Here is a 24,596-nt window from a genome sequence, read left to right as displayed (position 1 = left end):
TATTTAGTGCATTCTTGGCCAATAACTTCGTTCTTCCAAAACACATTTGTCTCACCCTGTAAAGATATCAAAATGGTCAGAGTTTTCATTTGTGCGGTTTCTGACCTCAATAAAGCTTAATATATTTTTGACAGGGTTACTGATGCTAACATTACATGAGGGACAACTCAATGGCATAGGGAGACACCTGAGGGTTGACCTAAGGATGATGAAGTGTTGCTTTGCATATTTGGAAAGTGATATTCACCAAATGCAATTCCTTCCTAACATTCAACACTGGAGCATGAATTCAAGGTGACAGCTGGAAACCCCCCTAACTCTATTGCTTCATGTCTTTTGATATGGTAGAGAAGTATCAAACTTTTAATGAGTTCCAGAAAGCCAAGAGACTTTCATTGTATAAAGAATCAAAATGTGGGTTTGCGTTCAACAAAAAATGCAAAAATAACAGGGTTTGAGATGGGACAGGGGTGGGTAGAAGTGAGAATGGGTAACACAGGGGATTTATAGCTGAATAGAAAAGCCTAACTTGCTTTTCCAAAATCTAGTCCAGCTGAATGGTGACCTGGGATGGTTACCCTTATGGTCTTATTGGGTGGTCTTTGTTGGGAAGCACAGTGTCCAACAAAAGCATTAGCTCAGCTGCCATGATGGCAATGCCTGAACCTTTAAAAATACTATTCTTATTTATTTATTTTTCATTTTATATGAAGTGAATGCAATAATGAAACATCATGTGTGGTAGAGAGGTGTCATATATTCCCATGTTGTAGATAAAGAGAAGGATTAATATGGAGAAGTCTGACCCACCAATCAGTTAAACCTCAGTTCATGGTCTGAGAGAGACTAATTTTACTGGAAGTCAACAACATTATAAGCTATTATTATATTACACTGAGCTACAAAAAAACCCCAACATCAGTGCTGATAAAACAAAGAATCTGTCCAGGAATCAGACTTTACCATTGAAAAACAGCATGATGTCCCAATCAATTTCAAGGGTGAATAGCTCTTTTTTGTGGCATATCTACTTTTTCCACATAGTTGAGACCCCAAGTGCTGAGGTACAGAGGAATGCAACATAATTCTCAATCAGAGATTTCTATAGGTCTCTCACCAAACTATGTATATCAGGATTCAGTAAGATTGAGCAATAGCAGTTAATATGGTATTAAACTGCTATTAACAGTGTGATGGAAGTCATTCTGAGAATATATGTTTTTGTCATCTGTTGACTTATGATGACCCCATGCATTTAGAGAGTTTTCTTAGGCAAGGAATACTCGAGGTGGTTTGCCATTGCTTTCCTTTGACATATAACCTACAACACATGGTATTCGCCATATCCCATCAAATACTAACCAGTGTTAACGATACTCAGTTACTTTTAACTCACTTGGGGTGCTTGAAACACTGCTTTGTACAGTTTTGTCTGCTGTGATATCAACTGATGGTATTCTTTAAGGTGAATTTCAGACTGTTTAAGGACTTCATCAGACAGGCAACATTGCCCATCCTATGACACTTGGACCTTTCTTCAGGTAAGGAGCCTGCCAGATTCCATCATATGATGTTGATTTACTTCTGTCGGGGTTCCATGTCTGAAGAGAGATCTAAGCATCACAGGAGGCAGTGCCAGCAACACAGGAGGCTTCCCATGTTGCATACAAAATAACGGGGATACTGGGTGGCGATGAATTTCAGGATGTGTAAGGGATTTCTCAAAGCAGCCTGCAGTTTAGTCTTCAAATATTTATATCAACTTCTTCAGTGGAAAAATAATTTGTAAATTAACACAATCATTTGTTAGCTTACATTTTGGAGTCTATCTTTTAAAAATTTCTGCAAATCAATCTCCAAATTGTTACCCTGAAAGAAGACATTAATATTTTCACGCTGAAACACTGAAAAAATTGTTTGTTTATTTAGATTAATTTTATCTCAACCTTTTCCCAGCATGGGATCCAAAGCTGACACCTTAAGTAACACAAGATGGAAAAAGAAAAAAAAAATACTTATTTCAATATTGTACTTGTTTTTAATCCATTATGGGGTGCTGAATTCAAAAAAGACAATAAAATTGTTGTACAAGTTTACATACTTGTTTGTTACTCAATTTTTATTAAGTACAGGTGCTGATCTTCCAGTGTGATTTCTTTTAATGCTTTTGAAAATGTTTCTGTGCTTCTATCAATGAATTAAAGTATTTTGAAAGTCTATTAGAAAACATTAACCTCTTTTCTTACTGTTTACTCCCCAAAGAAATCTTTACTCAATCACATGTTACAAAATAAAATTACCAAAAACAAGTTGTGGAAAAAAAAAATGTATGTGTTAGAGCAAATCTGATTCAGAATTTTGGATTCAGAATGCCAGATTCCCATAAAATATGGTTTTTATGACTCTCAGTGTTACAGGCCTGTGAATCAGTTTTTTTTATAATGAATTGATTATTGTTGAGGTTTAACAGCTTCAAGATTTTATATATATATATATATATATATATATATATATATATATATATGTGTGTGTGTGTGTGTGTGTGTGTGTGTGTGTGTGTGTGTGTGTGTGTGGTGGTATTTACGATATAATATAATATAATAAGGTAAGGTAAAGGATTCCCCTGACGTTAAGTCCAGTCGTGACCAACTCTGGGAGTTGGTGCTCATCTCCATTTCTAAGCCGAAGAGCCGGTGTTGTCCATAGACACCTCCAAGGTCATGTGGCCAGCATGACGGCATGGAGCGCCGTTACCTTCCTGCCTATTTATCTACTCACATTGGCATGTTTTCGAACTGCTAGGTTGGCAGGAGCTGGGGCTAACAGTGGGCGCTCATTCCGCTCCCAGCATTTGAACCTGGGACCCCCACATAATATAATAATATAATATAATATAATATAATATAATATAATATAATATAATATAATATAATATAATAAAAGAAAGCACATATTAAAAGAAGATGTGACATGCTGGGTCAAACCAATTGTCTAATCCACCATGTGGCCAACCAAATACCGATAAAAACTGCACAAATAAGGTACGAGTGTGGCATCCCTTTCCTACAATAGCACGCTCCCTTAAAATGTTACTAAATGTTATGAGATTTTTTTTTTTTTGGGATGGATGGGATGAACAAGTTCTATAGAAGTGAAAAGGAGAGAGATAGAGACTGCAGTGTTAAAAACCAAAGCATGTTTTATTGAATCTTGTGCCTGCTGTTGGTAGCATGATGTTTTTAGTTTGTTGTGGAGTTTTAAAATACAAAAGTGTTATTTGAAGTGGAGGGGGAAAATGTGGGCAATATTGCCAGCAGCTGCTGGTTATTGTAGCCGTGCTTTTCCTTATTCACACTCAGATTTCTTCTGTCATGGCAGACATATGGAAGTTTAGGGAGAGAGCTCAAGCTGTTTCTACTTAGGAATAGAATTCCTGGGCAAATAGGACCCCGAGGTTATATTATTTTGCATTGATCTATCTCAAGCATTCAAATGACATGCTGGGGACTGGAACCAAAGAAATTGTATTTTGTCTAAACAACAAAGAGCCCCATGGCACCCTAAAGATGAACAAGTTTCGTTTGGCAAAGGCTGTTACGGGCTGCATCCCAGTTTTCTTTGAGCTCTTCAGCTGAAGTTTGCTTCACCCTTTTAGAGAAGGAAATGCTGAGCAGCTTCACACAGGACTACCTGAAAGAGAGAGTGATGATATTTCTCTATCACTCAAACAGCTAAAAGACACAACCAGGAGTAATAAACGAGTATTAGCATTACAACTCTCTGTCTGCTATAATTGTCTGCATGAGGGCAACGTTTCAAGGTTAGAATCAGCTATATTTTGACAAGTTGTGATCTTTTATTTTCCTCCTACAAATCTTTACACTGATTCCTCCTGTATCCTTTCATTCTCAGGGGGAAGCTGAGTTCACACACATGTTGCTGGACAAGAGACAAAGACAATCTGTTACACACGTGTAGAACAGATGCTTGCAATGAAAAAAAATGCTTCGATTGCTGTATTACTCATTTCCGCTGTCTCACTGTCCAGGCAAGTGTTGACCCACATGGAACTGGTCTTTGGGATTTTTCCATGTCAGAAGCAGCAGACAGGCCACCCAAGAGAGCTCCACAGTCAATGTTTGTGAACCACAAGCTGCTTGGGTACCACCTGCTTTAAACAAAACAGTGGGAAGAGGAAATGCACAATAAGAACAGAATGTGAGGGAGGGAGGTATCTTAAAAGACATTAAGAAGGGGGCATGCTTTGGATTTAGGCACATCTTAAACCCACAGCTGAATTGGGCTGATCAGAGAGATTTGGAAATTGTCCATTTCGAAACAGGACCCATCTCATGCAGATCAAATATGATTCATTTATGAGTAGGTACAGGACCCCTCAAAAGTGGGAAAAAAACACAGATAAAATACTTTTTAAAAACTTGAAATAGAATTTCTCTAGAAATCTCTAGGTCAGTGGTTCTCAACCTGGGCTCCCCAGATGTTTTTGGTCTATAACTCCCAGAAATCCCAGCCAGTTTCTGGGAGTTGAAGGCCAATAACACCTGGGAACCCCAGGTTGAGAACCACTGCTCTAGGTCCTCAAGGACTACTTTGTGGTCTATTACCATCTTAGGTCTTGACAGAATAATACAGATTACAAATGTTCTATCCAGATTAATTTTCAATTTTGATTTTGACGTATTTATCGATGGATTTTTTTTGTTTTTTTAAATTTTTTAAATTTTTTATTGAATTTTACATATTCAGTACTTAAAATTTATACATTCTTTAACAAATTTGCAATACAGAGTTATGTATATCATAGCTCCTATGGTTTTTTCACTCTCTAACTATATTACATACTCATATTATTTACCTTTTATTACCCTTCACCTAGTGCTATCCCTTCACCCCAGACCAGCCAATTACAATATTTATTTCCAAAATTCCATTGTTTCTTTTACAGGTTTTCCCCCCTTTCCTTCTACGTATACAAACTCTATAAATTATCCCCATATCTTCCCAAAATCATCCTTTTTTAATAACCCTCTTTTAATTTTAATATTACATGTCAATTTATCATTTATCACAATATCCCAAATCTCCTTATACCATTCTTCCAACTGGCACTCCTCACTTCCTTTCCATTTTTTGGCTGTTAACAATCTTGCTGCTGTTACCAAGTTGGCGATTAGTTCCTTTAACTCTTTTGATATTTGAATATTATCCATAAATGACAACAGTGCTATTTCAGGCGTTCCTATTATTTCTGTTTTGGTGATTCCCTTTATTTCTTTAAAAACGTTCTCCCAAATTTTTTGAACATATTTACAGGACCACCACATATGTATATATGTACCGATTTCCTGACAGCCCCTCCAGCATTGCTTAGAGTATTTCTTATCAATTTGATTTAATCTAATTGGTGTGAGGTACCATCTCCAAACCACATTATAATCGATGGATTTGAATATGTATTAGTTTTATATGCTCTTTTAACTGATGTTATTTGTTGCTCCACGCCTCAATTCACAGGAAGAGGCAAGTAATAAATGAATAAAATTCTTCTTCATCATTATCTTCTTCTTGCTGCTACTTTGCAGTTACATGGATTCCACATTATGATAACAGGTCTCTGTATTTGCCCAAAGACTGTTGGACTGATTTCTTTAAAAAGATCATATAGGTTCTTTCCCTGTATATGATTATGAGGAGCAAACTTTGAAACCCTTTCACGTTCCAAAGCAGAGGAGCTTGAGCTTGGCAAATCACGATACTTCAGCATCTGTGCCATTAAGCAATTTTATGAGATTATGCAATATGAAGCCAGATGTTTTCAATCTCTACTCTTAATATGACACCATAACTGTGAATGAATATGTAAGTTTGATGATAATATTTGGGAAGGACTCAGAATGCATGTTCTGTTTGTTTAGCCCTGTTTGTTTGTTTGTTTGTTTGTTTCTTCCTTCCTGATGTTCCTTTCCAGTAAAAAAAGCTAGTAAAGAAATATGTCCTGAATTATTTTTTTCAAGGGAAATGGTGCACAACATAACAAAAGCATGTCTTCATGTTGACTGAGCATTTCTATATCTGACATTAAGAATGGTTTAACTCTACTTAATGGCTACCTTCTGTATAAAAATCTCTGTAGGTTCCTTAATCTACTGTCTGCTTGAGAAGCAACAGAGCTGTTACCTACATACTTCTGTATCTGAATTTCGGTATTTCAAGACTGTGGTCATTCATTTTTCTTTTAAGACATGTATATGCGATATATTTCAAAGATGTGCTTTTGCCTTTCCTGTAGGTCTAGTGGCTCAGTGAGTAGGGTTGTCATCTTGTTAAGCTCAACACCATGAATCAAATCCCAGAGGGAATGTTTTCCTTGGGCTATCAGTGTAAAACAATGGTAGGCATGTACTTTCAAGCTTTCCGCTAACTCTCCTTGTCATCTCATTTTGCCATAGTTTGTATCCCATTTCTGACTAGTTTTGCTGTAGCCCTGTGAATCTAATTACAAAAATAACTAGTGTGTGCATAATTACAATTATTTTTGAACAAGTTCAAAGCTTAGCATTTAATTAAACATTTAATAGCCTCTTTCATAATGCCATACATGGGTTATATGAAATATAACCCATGAACTGAAAGGAGGATGCAAGTAAGCTATTGAGTCAAAAACTTGTAATGACCCCTATTTCCTCTCTTCACATTACTCCTCACACTAGAAGCTGTGGTTCCTTCTACCTTTCCACATCTCTCTTATCACTTTGCTGGAGATGATCAACAAATAAGTAGGGGGCATCAATTCTTTCTCCTCAATATTACCATTTTTAGGGCTAGCCCAAGAGGTAAATAATGAGCAGGTTCCTGTATTGAAGAGGATAAAGTACATAACGTTGTTGTTTACTTTTAAAAGCACCAGGCCTCGGCTAGGATGTGGGACCTCTGCAAGTGCTTGGTCATGCCAACAACTGATATCTGTTCTGCTGTTTTATATTTACTAAAAGAGAGGTAGGATATAATTAAGTACTGCTCAATCCTGTTGAGTTGAGATTTAAGTCATGTTTAGCACTGATTTTTGCTGGGACATGTCCATAACATTTAAGGATGTCTGTGCCTCTATATGGTAATCGAACCCTGTATAGTCATTTCAATGTTGGACGAACCTGGAGAGAAGGATTTGAATCCCTGCTCAGCCATGGAAACCCACTACAGTAGAGTCTCACTTATCCAATATTCGCTTATCCAACATTCTGGATTATCCAACGTATTTTTGTAGTCAATGTTTTCAATACATTGTGATATTTTGGTGCTAAATTCATAATTACAGTAATTACTACGTAGCATTACTGCCTATTGAACTACTTTTTCTGTCAAATTTGTTGTATTACATGATGTTTTGGTGCTTAATTTGTAAAATCATGACCTATTTTGATGTTTAATAGGCTTCTCCTTAATCTCTCCTTATTATCCAACATATTCGCTTATCCAACATTCTGCCAGCCCATTTATGTTGGATAAGTGAGACTCTACTGTATTTGTTTTTTGTCAAGGCACACTCCCTCAGCCTTGGAAGAAGACAATGTCAAACTCTCCTCTGAACAAATCTTGCCAAGAAAACCCCATGAAAGGGTCATCTTAAGTTTGTCATAAGTCAGAAATGACTTGAAGGCAAATAACAACAATATGTGGATTATACTGAATTTTTAATATTTATTTCAAAGTATTTATATCTAGCTTTTTAACTTTTGTAAGCCCTTTGTCACTTTTAAAACAAAATAACCCAGAAGTAGATAAAATACAATTTCTTACAGATGCAGAATTTAGAGCTGGATGACAACACCTACTGTCCCCCAACTGTATTGCTAATGGACTTGTTGGCTTTGGCATTCTGGTCTAAGCTCTGGTAGGATCTCATCCTTGTGCTATACTAATGTATCCAAGAGTATGTCCCACTGAACTCAGTGGCATTTTCTTCTGAGTAGACATGCCTAGAACTGCAATGTCAATCTTGACTATGCAGCCAAGAGCAGCCATTGGAATGTCACGGAGAGTTCTTCCCATAGTGAAATCTATTCACTCACACTGAAAATCACACTATTGCCTCAGAGGGAAGAATACTGGAAATGCAAGCAAAGAAAAGGTAAATTATTTAAAAAACCAAGAAAGGGAGTGCCTTTAAATGTTGAGACTCAAGGAGTGAATACTTTGGCTTCATTTATTGATTTGCTGTTGAATAACACAACAGATGTTTTCCATTAAAGCCCTGGAGAAAGTTCAGTAGGCGCCAGTAATCCTTACAGTCCAGAGGCCTTTCTGATAAGGCAAAAAATCAACGTCTGTTCTATTGTTACCAAATGAAAGTGGCAGGTTAGGCTGCTGTAGGTTGCTCATGTTTCTTGAAGTACGTGCTACTTTTAGCATGGAAATGACATTTTTTCCTAAGTGGAGACTACAGAGCAAAATCTGTTTTGCCAATAGTGTAGTGTTTTGTTCCAAAAAAGTGTCAGGGACTGATGTTTGTAAACCTTTTTACAAAGGCTTTTAGAAAACATTTACACTAGTAGGTAGCACACGGCAGAATTGTATTACTCCAGGACTGGAAGATCCCTGCCTCAAGGGAGACAGTCTTATCTCTATTTGCATCATCTCTTTCTATCAGCCAATTCTTTGGATTTCCTCATTAGCTTCATAGAAGCTCTGGGATATATGTCTGCATTGTTGAGGTGTTGGAGCCAGAACATATTAACTTAACAGGCCTTCCCCCACTTGCAATCTTTATGCATAAACATTAACCAGACCTCTATTTAATGGAAGTTCAAAGCTCTCTCATATAATAATAATAATAAAAGGGGAAGGGGGATTCAGAAGGCTTTCTTCACTTTCAGATACTTGTTTCTCTTTTCAGACTTCTTGGAACCCACTTGAAGGACTGTAATTGCAGAACTCAAGCTGTCTGCTGCCGCCAGGACACCAAGATGGTTCTTCAAAGCTCACTGAAGTAAAAAAAAGAGAGAGGAAGAAATAAACGGTCTTGACTTGAAGGACTTTGGATAACCTGTAATACACCATGGAGAGGGGAGAATGAATTCTTATACTGAGATAAAAGTGAAGATTCTCGGATTTTGACCCAAACTTATGCATAATGTTGAGTCCTAGCAAATAGTATAACTAATTTGATACCAAGGTAGAAGATGCTGCCTTTTTGTTCTCGTTGTCATAGACATGTTGGACCCTAAGAGACATCACATAACAATTCTGGGGTCTGTAGATTAGGGATGAGCCTTTAAATTGCTCATCCTAAGAAGCCCTGAGCCTCCCTAAACTGCAAGTCCCAGAATTCTGCAGGAGACAGTCACAGCATTTAACATGGATAGAAAAGGGATAATGCTTAAGTGTGATGAGACCCCGGGTTATACAGTGGCACCTGATGGCTCCCAGTTGAGTTGTAAATGGACCCTGGGTATCACCCATTTTTGAAAGGAGCTGTCCAGGGTTATAAACTTAGATCAAAGATACGGTTCAGCACCTCAGATACAACCTTTAAAGTTCAAACTAACATTTGACATGGTTTCATCATCCTACTGAAATGGAAACCACCGCCTGTCACTGTTATTAGTTAGATATACCAGTTTTCTCCACTGTATTTCAAAAGAAGAACACTCCCCTGGCTTTGTAAATTGCTAGAAGAGAGGATCTGCTGTACATGAATACAACTGGCCTAGGAAACTGCCTTGTGATGAGTCATTGGATAGTTCCTTCTAGTTCAGTAGTTACACTTGCTGAAAATCCTGCTTAAGGGAATCAGTCTGCCTTTCCCAATTCTAGGTAGTGATGCCAGTGGTTGGAAAAGATAATTGTTTTTGACTGCCTTTCCCAGAATATCTCAACTAGCTGGCTGGTAAGTTATGGGACTCAGTGTTTCCAGACACTGGTTGATGCCAAGGACTGAATCTGGGATGTTCTGAATGCATAACATGTGCTTTATCATTGGACCACATCCCTTCTCAATAAAGCTTTCAACAATGCATAAGTGTGTGTGTGTGTGAGGTTCTGTATCTTATCTGCAGGATCAGAGTACAAGTGTTACAAACCTGTCTCATCTGTTAAATGTTGGCAGGCAAGCTAGCACATTGCCAAAGAAGCCATAAATTGGCCCCAAGGCATATGGAAGAAAGGCTATCCATAGGCCTGGCAATACTTAATTTTAGGATGCAACATTACACAGGAAGGGTAGGTAACACCCAGGGGTCAGTGAAGCATATTAGAAATCATGGCATCCCATGTGGGCCACACTGCTGAACTTCAGTACAAATTTGGTTGGTATTGCAATGACTCTCTATGGTACAGAAGGGTGCCAAAGTGTCCTCCTCTACCATAATATTCCCTGAGATGATGATGCAGGAAGGGAAGAGAGGAAATTGATTTGCTTCAAATATTTCAATGGTAAGGTGTGTGTTGTGACAAGAACCATTGGAAATGACAAAAATGGGTCAGTGATAGGAACAGCCCATCACTGTTCTATGCACATCACTTGGGATTAAAACTCATTGAATGCCACGCGTAGGATTTGTTAGCAAGCATAGGATCAGGCTCTCAAAGTAGGCATCATTAACTGTTAATATTAAACTGACATAATTAATTCTGACTGCCTGAGAACATTTCCCTGTGCGTAGCTTAATGTAAGATCATTTGAAATGCAAATGCAAGCCATTTGAATTTCATAGAGCTTAAGATGTTACAAAACATAAAAGAGCTTTGGGAATTAACAATAATTAGGTTACCAGCAAAAAATGAGAAAATGTGATGTGCATATGAAAGTGAACCCATTCAATAAAATAAATAAACAAAGCAAAGCCATCCAGTTATAACTTGGAGTAATGAATGATTCTGTCTTATTTTCCATATAGAGTGCCATCCTATTCCATCATTTTCATATTACTGCAATCTGTTCAGAAACAAAATGTGGGTTTTGGGATAAAAAAATTAAAAAGCACAATATCCTGGCGGGTGTCTGATTCTCAATATAGAAAATAAACATGTTGCCTAATGTGCCTTTTGTGGTGTTGGGGAAAAAAATTGATTCTCCAGATGTGGTGGTGCATAGCAAGCTGTTTGTGGGTTCCCTGTTTAATACTATCATAAAACACTGTCTTGCCATCTGTGCTTTGTGGATAGGACATGCAGTCTTGTAAGGTTTGCACTGACAATGCATGAATACATTTATATGAAGTATTTAGAGGCTACCTTTGAACTATGAGTGCCAAAATGGATATGAGACAAGGCTCCTGTATCTGTAACCTTTTGGCAAAACCTGAAAGCAGGAAGACATAGTGTGGAGTGTTCTGCCAGGCAGAATTGAACATCTCCTTCACTTTCAACCCACCTTTCAGCTACAATATTTCATTCCCTGCCCAAGACAGCTATTTGTTGACTTGTGGGGGAGAAGTGTCCAAATATGACATCAGTACTGTTAGGCTCAATTTTGGCAGCAACAACCTTGATTACTTCTCTGTCATCCAACTTTTTTGATGCTTTTGAAATGTCCCCCTTTGTGTCTCCTCACATGTTCCTACTTTGTTCTCAGCTTACTTCAATGTCTGAAAATGGACTTCAAAGGACAGGGCTGTGGCACAGCTGGTTAGTAGCCAGCTGCAATAAATCACTACTGACCGAGAAATCATGAGTTTGAAGCCAGCACGGGTCGGAGTGAGGGCCCGAAAATTAAATAGTCTAGCTTGCTGTTGACCTCTACAGCCCGAAAGACAGTTGCACTGTCGAGTAGGAAATTTAGGTACCACTTTATGCGGGGAGGCTAATTTAACTAATTTATGACACCATAAAGCCTTCCAGCAGTGTGTGGAAGAATGAGGAAGTACTCCATCAAGGACTCGGTGTCGCAAGTGGACGGTGAAGCGGCAGCTCCCTCTGTGGCCGGAATCGTGCATACCCTCATGAAGCCGGAAGCTGGAATGTTAAATTGCCTCTGTATATATATGTTGTATGTCTAATGGTATTGAATGTTTGCTATGTATATGTGCATTATGATCTGCCCTGAGTCCCCTTCGGGGTAAGAAATACTATAAATAAATAAAGTACAAATATAATTTGTACTCTATTAACTCAGCAGGGGAGCTTGGCGAAAGGAAGAGGAGATGGAATCTTATACTTCCCATTGGACTCAAACAAAAGCAAATTTCTTGGGTTGCTTCTAGATTTTGTTGTTCTGTGTTCTTCCTCATTAATAAGTTTTGCCATGCTCTTATAGTGCTTGGCTACACATATTCCAATTTTCGTCAGTGAAATGTTCAGCGGCATGATATAAGAATATAGCTGAACATTCCTCTGTCCCGCCACACTCCAAAATCTGATAACTATTAAGGCATAGGAAGAGGCCTGACCTGGAAATTCTACTTTGAGCATAAGGAACCTCTCAAAATAGTTTCCAAAATAAAGCACACACAGATATACAAATAAATAAAAACAAAGACACACAACTCCTCCCAATAGTAAAACTCCATAAATAATGAGGTCAAAAACCACAGAAAACAAATGTGTCTTTAAGACTTTCCTAAATGCCTGTAATGGAGCACCTCAACTGGCAATGCATGCCAGAGATATGAAGACACTGTTTTTTTAAAAAAGGTCTTTCCTTTTGTGCTTGCCACAAAATGTCTTTCAGAGGTTTTTAACGCCTAGGTGGAACTTTCTTTTCTGTTTAGGATTTGTGAGGAGCATCTTGATTAGGGCCAGCCCAAGATATTTTTCTGCTGGAGGTGAAGGAAAACATGATGCAGTCTGAATCTTACTTCAGAAAAGGAGATTGCATTTAAAGCATATATAAGGATACTCACAGGCCCCCTCCACACAGCTGAATAAAATCCCACATTATCTGCTTTGAACTGGAATATATGGCAGTGTGGACTCAACTATCCCAGTTCAAAGCAGATATTGTGGGATTTTTTGCCTTGATATTCTGGGTTATATGGTTGTGTGGAAGAGTTCTTGGACACAGAAACAGCTGGGAGGAACAACAGAATAGATACCACCGATCATCTGCTACCTGAGGCAGTTGCTTTACTCCCCCTATTCATGCCGAATACCTTGACTTTTATTACTAGAAAATCCAGCTCAGGAATGTCAGGGGTCCTGTTTGGGGAAACCACACTTCTATCAGTCCTGAAAAGACTTAATATTGCCAAATATTTTTGCCTCAGAAATGTTTTTAGCAAACCCACCCCTTAGTTTAACAAATTATTTTTAAATAATTATCAGTCAATTAATCCACACCCCAAACACAGTGAAATGACAGAACATTATCCTTGGTCACCATTGTCACACTGAGAGAGCCCAAAAGGGACTCTGAAGAATGCCCATCCTGGATCCTGCTGTCGATAGCATTGCTCCAACCATAATCCATAAAGGCAAGAAGTGCTTTTATATGTTATGGACTAAATTATGAGCTCAAAAATTATATATCTGGACTGCAATTTCAAGATTTTCCCATTTTAGCTATAGTCTTTAAAAACTTTCCCAAGTTCTGGTCTGACCCTATGCATCTAGAACAATGGCTTCAAACTACAGGAAAGGAGATTCCACCCGAGCATTAAGAAGAACTTCCTAACTGGGAGAGCTGTTCAGCAGTGGAACTCTCTGCCCCAGAGTGCGGTGAAGGCTCCTTCCTTTGAGGCTTTAAAGAAGAGGCTGGATGGCCATCTGTCGGGGGTGCTTAGAATGCGATTTTCCTGCTTTTTGGCAGGGGGTTGGACTAGATGGCCCACGAGGTCTCTTCCAACTCTATGATTCTATTTTTAACCTGAAAATGAGTCTTCTGTTTTATCACCAAGGCACATTGCATAGTACATGTGCATATAATTATATCCTTATAGACTTATTTGAAGTACAATTATATTTCTTAAAAAACAAAATTAACTTTATTCAGTGGGCTCATTTTCAAACATTTATAGAATTGCAGTTTATATCACCTAATGTTTAAATTCAATGCCATAGATTTCTGCCACCAAATATTCTGAGAAAAAAAAATCAAGTGCATTAGAAATTCTTCTAGAGTTTGTCTCCAGTTCATATCTTGATCAACAAGGATTAATTAATTACATAATTTATATTAGCCAGGCTCTGCCTTTCTGACATAAATTATAGCCTGAAGGAGGCTGTAATTTACATGTAGTAGTAATCTTGAATGAAGACTTTAGGACTTCATTTTGAGTAGAACTCCTGGGTAGGATCCACTGAGATGGCAATCTGCATGTGTCAAAAATATTTCTTTAGAGATTCAGGCAGCTCATATATATTCCCAGAATTCTGGTGATTTGGGAAACTTGAAGTGAATTAGGTTTCCCAGAAGATATCTCACAAACATCCTTAACCCAATTAAAATAAATAAAATCTACTCACTTCTGCCAGCTGTCAAGCAGACTAGACCTATCAATTGTTGAATGGTAAGCCAATGCACAGGTAAATTTCATTATAGTACAGCCTTCATATCCACAGAGAATACATTTCTGAATGTACCATGGAAACAGAAAACCGTGGATAAAATTGAATTGTATTGAAATGAACAACTTCCACCAGATATTACCATAAAGTTTACAGTAAGTGGTCTGTGGTTTGCTCTTCTCCACGACATGTGAGTGTGGAGAAGAGCAAACCAAAGACCACTTACTGCAATGCAGTCTGAGCTTTGCCACATGCACCATAAAGGACCTTCTCACAGCGACACCAGGGGCACTCCAAGTGACCAGCTTTCGGTCCAAGGAAATCTAATATAATGTCAAGTTTTAACTTTGTTTGTGTTTTTAAAAATACATTGTAACTGTACCCTCAATTCTCTTCTGACATGATACATAAATAAATACCATAAAGCTGCCCTGGAGGACCTAGAAAATTCCCAGAGAGACTTCCTTTCTAGAAATTTGCTAGGTCCTCCACAATGACTCTATAGTAACATCCAGCAGAAGCATACTGTACAATCACCTGGAAAACCTAGATGATTCCTACAGAGGACAAATTTTGTCAGATGCAGGTAGGTAAAACCAAAGTACCAGTCCTATGGGCATGGGGTTCATACTGGAATTCTCCTTTGAACTACCAATAAGATTTGGGCGAATACATCCAAATGTTGGTGGGAAACCTGAAAATCTTAAATTTAGGTGAATAGAGTAGAAATCTGCACCCTGATGTAAGGCCTTTCATAAAATAATAGTTTAAGGTTGGCATTTATGACTCCTTCCCCAATTTTTTTTTAAAAAGAGAAAATGCATTGCCAGAAAGGAGACATACACAAAAAGAAGTTGCTTCCAAGTGAAAATCCTCCTCCGCAAAATAAAGCACATAGGGTAAACATTTTCATCATCTTGGAAATTTTTGCTCCATGTCATGTATAAAAGCTCTAACAAAGCAAGATGGCTGATCACCCCTTTTCTTTGGCACATGGCAAGTATCTGCATGACCAACCTTGGGTCTATTCCCTGAAGCAGAAAATTAACAAAAATAGGTGGAAGTCATTTAGCTAACCACCCACTGGGTGTCAGTGTTTACTGCACACAACTAAAAGGGAATTACAGTCTTACATGGGGAAAATAGCCTTATACCCAGAAGAAAGAAAATCCAAGGGTGGTGTGTTATTTTTGTGGCCAAAAATTGTAAAGACATTACCAGTAAGATGAATGATCAAGCTAATAGTTCATTGGGGGGGGGGGGGGTTGTAAAAAACAAAAACAAAAAAAAATAGCTCACTGGAGACCAGTTTTGAAGACACCTTCCCTCCCATACAATATTTGTGGGTTTTAAAAAAATTATCTGGATAATTAGGGCTCAGTTTCAGGAGGTCAGATTCCGAGATATAATCTTGAATAGACTTTCCAATGAAGTTTCTCTGGGATGCTGATTAATCCCAAAAACTTGGAACATGCTGACAAAATGCTTGTGTGCCTGAAGAGAAAAAAAAATTCAGAAGTATGATGGATCAATTTGTATTATGATTTTACACATTTTACAAGTTTCCGCTTATTCGGCATTGCCCCAAAACAGGATGCCGCCACTTTACATGAAAATTTAATTCAATATCAAGATTTCTAGCCTTAACTTAAAATTTCACTCCAGAACATTTAGAAATAGGGTTTTAGGCAGCCAAAGCATAAGAGCAGGCAAAGCAACCAGAGGACTGCAAACACAGCATATAGAAAAGTCCAAGGTGTGAACAATTTGTAAACAATCACTGCCTTCCCATCATAGCAATATCTTTGGTTAGTGTGCACATTCTAGAAAAACAGCTTAAAATCCTGTTGATTATTCCTAACTAGAGCAGATCTACTGAATTGTTTCTTGTATGGTACGTCAACACCCATTGGTGAATCTAAGTGACCCATTGAGTCTCCACTTGATGGGACTAATAATATGATTTAGGCTCCAGTGTTAAAGATAGTGACCTTCATAAGAAACTGAAGTGAGCTTCAGTTTAATATAATGAACTTCATAAGACTCTAAGGAGCAGAATAAAATAGAACTCATGCACTATCATATGCATAGTTTTCACAAGAGTGTCATTATATAATTAGTAATTAGTACCTTCTGAACAGCTGGATATATTCTGCAGCCTTATTTTGGCATTGAGAAGCTTAGTAAAATATATACATGAGAAGTGGGAACTCCTAGGGCCCTTCCATACAGCCATATAATTCAGAAAATCCCACAATATCTGCTTTGAAGTGGGTTATCCGAGTCCATACTGCCATATATTCCATAATGCGGGATTTTATTTAGCTGTGTGGAAGGGGCCCTAGTCCCATATGTATGGAGAATCTCCTCTGTCTAAGGATGCGCTCCATGTGACAGAAAAACATCCTCTCTTTCCTTACCAGGATTCTGATTGCCTGAATAGAATTTATAAATATCCTTTTGTTTTGCTTTGCTTTTACTTCAAACAATTATTACATAATAGGGTATCATAAGTGGTTACGTCAATGCAAAGTCAAACAACTATCTAATAAACCAAACGGGAAACATTAAGAAGATTATAGAGATGGCCAGAGAGATAACATTATATGTCAACTGACTGTGCCTCTTCATTAGTTTCTGAGAGGCTAAGGAGGAATCAGGAATGAATAATTCTGAGTAATATAACAAATAAATGAATGTTTTACATTATAATAGTGTTCCTGGTTCTAATTTGTTCCAAAAATCTGCAATTGATAAATTAATTTCTCCTTGCAGGCTGACTGCTAAGCCCTGTTTTTCCCTTTAGAGATGGAGAAATTCAGCCTCTTTTGTTGAAATGGATGTGAAGAAATGCTATGTAAGCACCAGAATTTTCCAGTCAATTATGATTTTTGGACTGGGTTATTACACTTTTATTTAACAAAAATATTCTTTCTAGACACCCACAATTTAGATGAACAAAAACTGAGAAAACCTAGCACCCAGAATCACATGATAGCAAAATCATATGGATGGTTATGCACAAGGGCATCTGATTTTAGTCAATGGTGGTTATTCTCTGATAAGACTATTTAAGAAGATAGTAGCAAAATCAAGTTGCAAACAGTAGCAACTGGTGGCATCAATGGGTACTTTTATCATCATAGGCTATCACTTGTGGCTGAGTATAATTGTCTTACAAGGGTGGAGTCTTTGTCTAAATGACTGTAGAGACCTATTTTGAATCCCCATGGTCTTTCACAATGACATAGGTTTCCAGGTGGAAGGCAGTCCCCATAAGGGTTTGCTTGATGTGCCTTCCTCTTGGCACACTTCTCCCTTTCACACTCTATTGGTCTTTCAAATTTTGTTGTACAAAATTAGTAATTTTATACAACCAAATGATAATGCTACCAATATTCCATTCTATGAAATTCCAGGATCTGTAGTTCAGGGAGCGGTACCTAGAATTTTTAGCTACTTCCTCAACAAACTACAGATCCCAGGATTCCATACGATGTTCCCATGGCAATTAGTGGAACCATAATGCTACAAGTGTTAGTGTGAAAGTAATCTTTGTCAGTGGGCTAGTGTATCTGTGGTTTAGAAAAAAAAACTCCAAAGGTTCATAGTTCTTCCAAATAGGTTACTCACTGTGGACATCTCCTTTAAAATTCAAAGCAAAACCCACAGCAAATTCACATCAGAAACTAACAATCACTGATGGATACACCACAAAATGAAACTTACTTTCCTTCTGCAGACCCCGACATCTCAAATTGTACAAATCAAAGTTGAATTTGTTCTTGGCCATTTTCCCCTTTCACAAAAAGAATGGCAGACGTTTACAATTGTGCAAACTTTGCATTTGTGTTTCATTACTATATAAGACTATTGAACTGACATCAGCTGAAAATGGTTTGTTGGAGTCAGCGCCACAGCTGCAGCCCCACTAAAGGAGCGTGCCAATTGAGGTGTGAAGTTGTGCAAGCATTTGTTTCTGGGACCAGCGGGCTTCTCTTTCTGCATACTTACCAATCTAAGTTCTGCACTTAACTGACAATTTTCTTTCTAAAGCGAAACCAGAATAGTATCCAGACGACAATTTCCCCAGCTGTACTCACTTGCCAGCTCTAGAAGCAGTAAAATCACAGTAGTAAAATCAAAATTTCTCTCTCAGTATAATCTTTGTTTCTTTCCCAGCTTATTCTTCTCGGGAACATAAATAGCCAAGACTAAGAACAAAAACACAACAACACCCAAAGAAGACACATTAGGTTGGGCAGTCTCAGACTTGTTTTAGGCTGACCATAAGTGCCATTTAGTTTTCTTCAAGGCAAAATTGTAAAAATAAAACAGCCCACACTTTTTAGGAGGCTGAGCAATACTGTTAAAATATTGTTTTCACCTTCTCCCCTTTTTATTGCTATTTTGAAGTTTTCAGCCCTGAAATATTTTAATAGGTACATGCACGTATGTGTACCTACTAGGGGTGTGTAAAATTATCATTACTCTTTGTATTTCGTATGAAATTAGTTAAATTTCTGCATACAAATTGATATTTAAAATGTGCAGGAAAGGTGGGGGGATTTAAGAACTGAAATACCAATAATTTTCGTTAAGATTTGTTAAGATTTGGATGCCTCCCAAGGTCAGCTTAATTTTCAGTATAAGCATTTAAAAAACGTTTGTAAAGCCAAAAGTGTTTTAAAAACCAATCCTGTTTTTCTTTGGCTCGATTGCCAGAGAAGGCACTGAGGGTGAGACTAGCAAATTTGGGTAGGAGACTACAAACACAGCATTCTTAGAAATGTAGTTTGGGAAGGCGAGGCTCCCTGTGGCAGAGAATACAAAAGGCCCTGCCAGAAACTACATTTCCCAGAATGCAGTGCTCAGCATCAGAAAGTCCATTTACAGTCAGTCTAATAATAACAAATAAAATTATTGAATCTGCAAAGGGGACTGAAGTAAATAAGTAATAGTATAAATCTGTGCTAAGTTGAAGTTATGTAGTTGTGTGTCATTCAGACAGACATTAAAGGGAATTGGTGTTGTCGCTGTTTTTGTCTAAACTTTTAAAAATCTGTAGATGTGTGAATCTTTCTGAAACTTCTGTGGATTGATGCCCTGGTTATCTTGTGCATTTTGTATAAAATTTAAATAGATAGCTATTGCAGTTTTTTGATGTTATTTATAAAACATTTGAAAATTCCCCTAAAATCCATAGACAAGTGAAACATTCTGAAATTTGGTGGGCTAACAGTGGTAAAAGTGTTGTACCAATGTAGCACGTTTCACTCCAATGGCTATAAAAATCACAGAGAAAGGAGCCCCTGAAGTTTCCCCAATTATAATAATTATGTGCAATTACTAAAAACGAAATGTAATGAAATTTTGTTACTTTCATTATAGAAATGAATTTTAGAAACACTTTAGAAATGAAATGCCAGCACTCCCCAGTTTTGTAATGACTTTTGAACAACATTTTTACTTAAGTCTTTATATATGCTTTAATATGTATTGAATTTAATTTTTTAAAGATGCCACGAGTTTGAAGTTTCAGGAAAGCATTCCTGAGAGGGCTCTAGCGCTCCCAAAAAAATCCAGAAGCAATTGCCAGCTAGACCTTTTTGTTCACATTTGAAGTCCAGCCACATTTAGCATATTGACTGTGGCAATATCAATCAGAGATATATATATATATATATATATATATATATATATATATATATATATATATATATCACAAAGCTATTTTTAAAGTGTGTGTATGCATCCAATGAGATTGAAGAAAAGAATAGCGGAGAGGAATTCCTTTTCCATGCATCTTCCCTTTTACATTATTGAAGGAAGAGCAGGATGGGATTAGAGAGCTGCCTTGTTGTTATAGTGGTACCATCCCAAACTAACCTAAGAGACTGAGTGCAGTAGAACCACAAAGGGAATGTGATGAGTTGAGGAGAGATGGACAGGGAAGTTCCTTTTGTCACAAACAATACATACTTGAGTCTTACGCTACAGGGAAACAATACGCTTATGAGCAACTAACCTTTTTGAGCTCCCTAGAGCTTTTCATCAGATTAAACAGTTTAAAAAAGGCATGCAGGTGGCTGACTGGCAGAAAAGCATGGAAGATTAAAATCTGGGCTAAATGTTTTAGCTGCTAGTTTGCTTCTGATTGGCCAACTGCTGTCCTTGTTTTTCTATCTACTAGGCTTGTGCGTTTTAATCCATTTCTGCTGGCCAGATGCCAATAGACCCCAATTTCCATTTTCATGTGCCTCCCAAAAATGGGCATGCAGCTGGATGGTCATTTTCAGACCGCAGCCAAAAAAATACGGCGAGATCTGGCCCACTGACAGCAATTGGGGGGGGGGCTTCCCGGGCTCTCCTTCCCATCATTTTTAGGGTTAGGGTTTAGAATTAGAGTAGGTAGATAAATGTAGGTAGTAGTTTTCTGAGAATGAGGGTTGTCTTTGTGTTTGCTGAGATTATTATTATTAATAATAATAATTATTATTATTATTATCTTTTAGAAGTATTTTCTGAAGGAGAGGAGGGGAGACAATGGATTCTGGCCAATTTTCTCCACTGATTGGTGGGCAGAAAATGGTGATGGCTGGAACTTTCACATTATGGCCACTCGGCCAAGCTGAAGAAGCAGGATTGGCCGAAGGAAAATGGCTAAAGTGGATCCACGCACAAGCCTAATATTTACCCCTCAAACTGATGTTGTTTTCTCATGTCAGCCTGCTTCATTCTGTCACAGTCTGCTGGTCTCTCTTTCCCTCTTGATGGATGGATGTGCACCCCCCAAATATCTCTTTCCATCCATAAATGCCATGTTGTATCTATTTTAATTAAGTAAAAACTACTGTATGGGAAAGAGGTCTTCAGCAATCTCTTGAATTACTTAACCTATGAATCATGCCAACATTTGGTTTGAGTTATTTTAAGTCATTTGAGGAAAATGGATAAATGAAGAACTTATGATCTCTGACACATTTTGCATTGCTTGATTATGAATAGCTATGGGGGCCTTTTAAACACTATACTAATCCTATGGAGAAAGCCCTTCCATAAGTAGTCCACACACAGATGGGATAATTGTTCAAATTACTCAGAAACATGTATGTGTGAGAGCAGGGACAGTGGTGATGTTCCAGATTTTGGAGTATTGACATATTGGTTAGGACACTTGCAATGTAAGGCATGATATGACTGGGGCATTAAACCACAATCCCACTCAGATCAACATTGTTTTATACGGTTAGTGAAAGGCTCTTAATTGTTAGTGTTTTAGAATTTTAAATAGCAAAATATAACCATTATAAAAACTTGTCACTAGGAAAAATTAAACCATAGCGTCTAGAGCAGTGGTTCCCCAGATGTTTTTGGCCTACAACACCCAGAAATTCCAGCTAGTTTACCAGCTGTTAGGATTTCTGGGCATTGAAGGCCAAAAAATCTGGGGACCCCAGGATGAGAACTACTTCTCTAGAGCCATAATCATGATTAAATCTCTGTACTATGCTGTGTCATTCAATAAGTCTACTGTAGTTCCCTGTTAATTAAATTTATATGTGGATATACAAGCCTACATTTCTAAATGCTCTCCTCACAGTGATAGCACTGGAGCTGTCTAGTAGTTGCTAGTCCCAATCAGAGTAGCATTTATGTAAGTTCTATTGATTCAGTAAGTCTGCTGTAGTTCTTGGCTAATTAAATTTAGGACTATATATCCTTGATCTAAATTTAATTAGCAGGGAACTACAGCAGACTTATTGAATGACCCAGCATGATGTAATGGTTTAAGCACTGAATGATTTAAAAAAACATGCGATTTTTCTTGATCTTCTACTGAGTGTGCTTTAGAAATTCAGGAATCAAATTTGCAAATTTAGTCATTTTTTACCTTCTAGAGGACATTCAACAGAAGATTTAGAAAAAAATCGCATGCAAGGAAAAACCATGAGCTATAACAAACAGACCTTTTGAATCACTTGATGGAACAGTGCCTCTAAAAATGTGGTAAATGTATCATTTAGTACAAATAACAATTTTTGTCAGAATCTCTGTAGGAGAGGAAGTCATCAGACTCCTCTTCCCAGCCTACTGCAATCCAGGTAATTATCAGCACCTCTCCTGGTGGGATGCTATTTGCATTTTTTAAATCAAAAAGTAGAGTTTAAATTCAAAGCTTGGCATGTCTATTCTGGCTCTTACTTTGGAATTTTTAATCTATCAATACTGTGTAGTCAAACATATGGAGCCATGCAAATTTGGTTAATGCTCTGTATCACTGAAGCCTGATGCTTTTCAGCAACGTATGAATTTCAGTTGTGGAGAAAGTGCTCCAAATGAAAAAGCAAATTGCGATCATAATATTCTCTCCCTCTTTCTCTCTCAGCCCCTATATACCCATGAACATTACAAGATACATAAATGTGCAAGTAACAGTCTATCTTTAATCATTTTCTTTCTTTCTTTCTTTCTTTCTTTCTTTCTTTCTTTCTTTCTTTCTTTCTTTCTTTCTTTCTTTGGAATCAACATGCTGTTTAAATTTTTCAAATATATGCATTAGAGTGGGATTGTAACTCTACTAGCAAGGAATAATTAAATTAAATGGCTACACATATTTTAATGGGTATTTTTTTGCCTGAATTGACATACATTTGAATTAAATTTCAAGGCAATTGTTTCTCAAAATGAAGGAACCCAGAACAAGGGAAAATGTAACTTAAGATTCAGAGTGTTTTGCTTACAAGGGAAAAGTGAGTTATAGCATTCTTGAATTCTTTCTTAACAGAAGACACATTGCTTGTGAGACAAACATTTGAGCTGATATTCTGAAAAAGGCCAGAGAAACAGGGTTCTTTCTCGCTTCCAGTTCTTCCAAACTTCTACGGTCACCAAGAAGTCCTTGGTTTTGTATTCCTCCTCCAGGTTTATAGATGTTTTCCCACTCACCTACATCAAAATGCCAAAAGGCTTTATTCTTCTGCATGCCTTAAAGGCAGCAGTGTTCTAGTCAATTTTCCAGGGTGACTCAATTGCAGTGGTTCTCAACCTATGGGTCCCCAGATGTTTTGAACTACAACTTCCAGAAATCCCAGCCAGTTTACCAGCTGTTAGGATTTCTGGGAGTTGAAGGCCAAAACATCTGGGGACCCACAAGTTGAGAACCACTGTTCTATTGTAACCTTTAGTACATGTTCAAGTTCAATAGGGTTTGCTATCCACAATTACCTGTTTCCATGGTAAGTGCAGAATTCATGGATATAAGTATTGTACTGTATTTTGTGATACTGATTATAGCCTGTTTGTAAATCCCCCTGAACAATTCAGAGTAATCATATAGTCGTTTAGAAGTTGAGATTGCTACTCCTTGCAGTCCTAGTCACCATGACCAGTTGTGAAGAATTCTGGGAATGCCTTCCCAACATCTGGATGCCGACATTATTCCAATTTCTACCCTAGTACATCACAATGTGTATAAAAATAAATAAAAATGGTGCAATTAACACCTATTCCTAACCATTGCTTATGGGGGACATTCTACTTCTATTTTCCATGCCTTGCTTGTTCATCTATTTTTAGAGATGTACTACTAAGTTGTCCCCAATTATTCATTTATGGTTGAAAAGAAAGACCACACAGATAAAAAGCCTTTTGTAATTGAAGAACCAGCATGTGTTAGATGAGAATTCTAGGAGACAGAGATTCAAATATAATCTCAGCCATTGGAGACCCACTGGCTGACCTTGGGCAGGTCACATTATCTCCGTGTGAAACAAAGGTGGTGGCAAACCTCCTCTGAATTAATCTTGCCAAGAAAACCCTATCATAGAGTCACCATAGAGTCAACTTGAAGCCACATAATAACAATGACAATAGTAGAACAAGTGCCTTCATGCTCATGTTTATCAGAATAATCATACAGTATATCACTAAATGCAGAAAATAAGAATGAGAGTCATGCCATCATGACACTTACAACAGATCTCCTTCTGGTGTGGAAGTCCCTTCATTTTTATTATACTCTGTGATTTAGAAATAGGCAACTTTTCTGGATCTGCCACTATGGCCTTGTTTAACCTAAGCATGTGCTCTATATGGCATGTTGAGTTTTTAAAAATCTATGCAAAGCTTTG

General features: G+C 37.6%; 1 long non-coding RNA gene across 1 annotated transcript in view; it reads right to left on the bottom strand.

Moving 5' to 3' along the window:
• Positions 1–1,977: 1,977 nt before the first annotated feature.
• The window catches only part of LOC103280415 (uncharacterized), a 52,374-nt gene continuing 29,755 nt past the window's right edge, over positions 1,978–24,596 (bottom strand). Inside the window, exons 2-3 of the long non-coding RNA XR_010006778.1 lie at positions 8,931–9,002; positions 1,978–3,690 (exon numbers count right to left, since the gene is read on the bottom strand). This is a non-coding gene — a long non-coding RNA (uncharacterized LOC103280415). The remainder of the gene's footprint in view (positions 3,691–8,930; positions 9,003–24,596) is intronic.

Source organism: Anolis carolinensis, chromosome 5 (genome assembly GCF_035594765.1).
Source record: "Anolis carolinensis isolate JA03-04 chromosome 5, rAnoCar3.1.pri, whole genome shotgun sequence".
Lineage (NCBI taxonomy): Eukaryota > Metazoa > Chordata > Lepidosauria > Squamata > Dactyloidae > Anolis > Anolis carolinensis.
The sequence above is the reverse complement of the archived record's forward strand: the minus strand, read 5'-3'. Positions and strand labels throughout refer to the sequence as shown.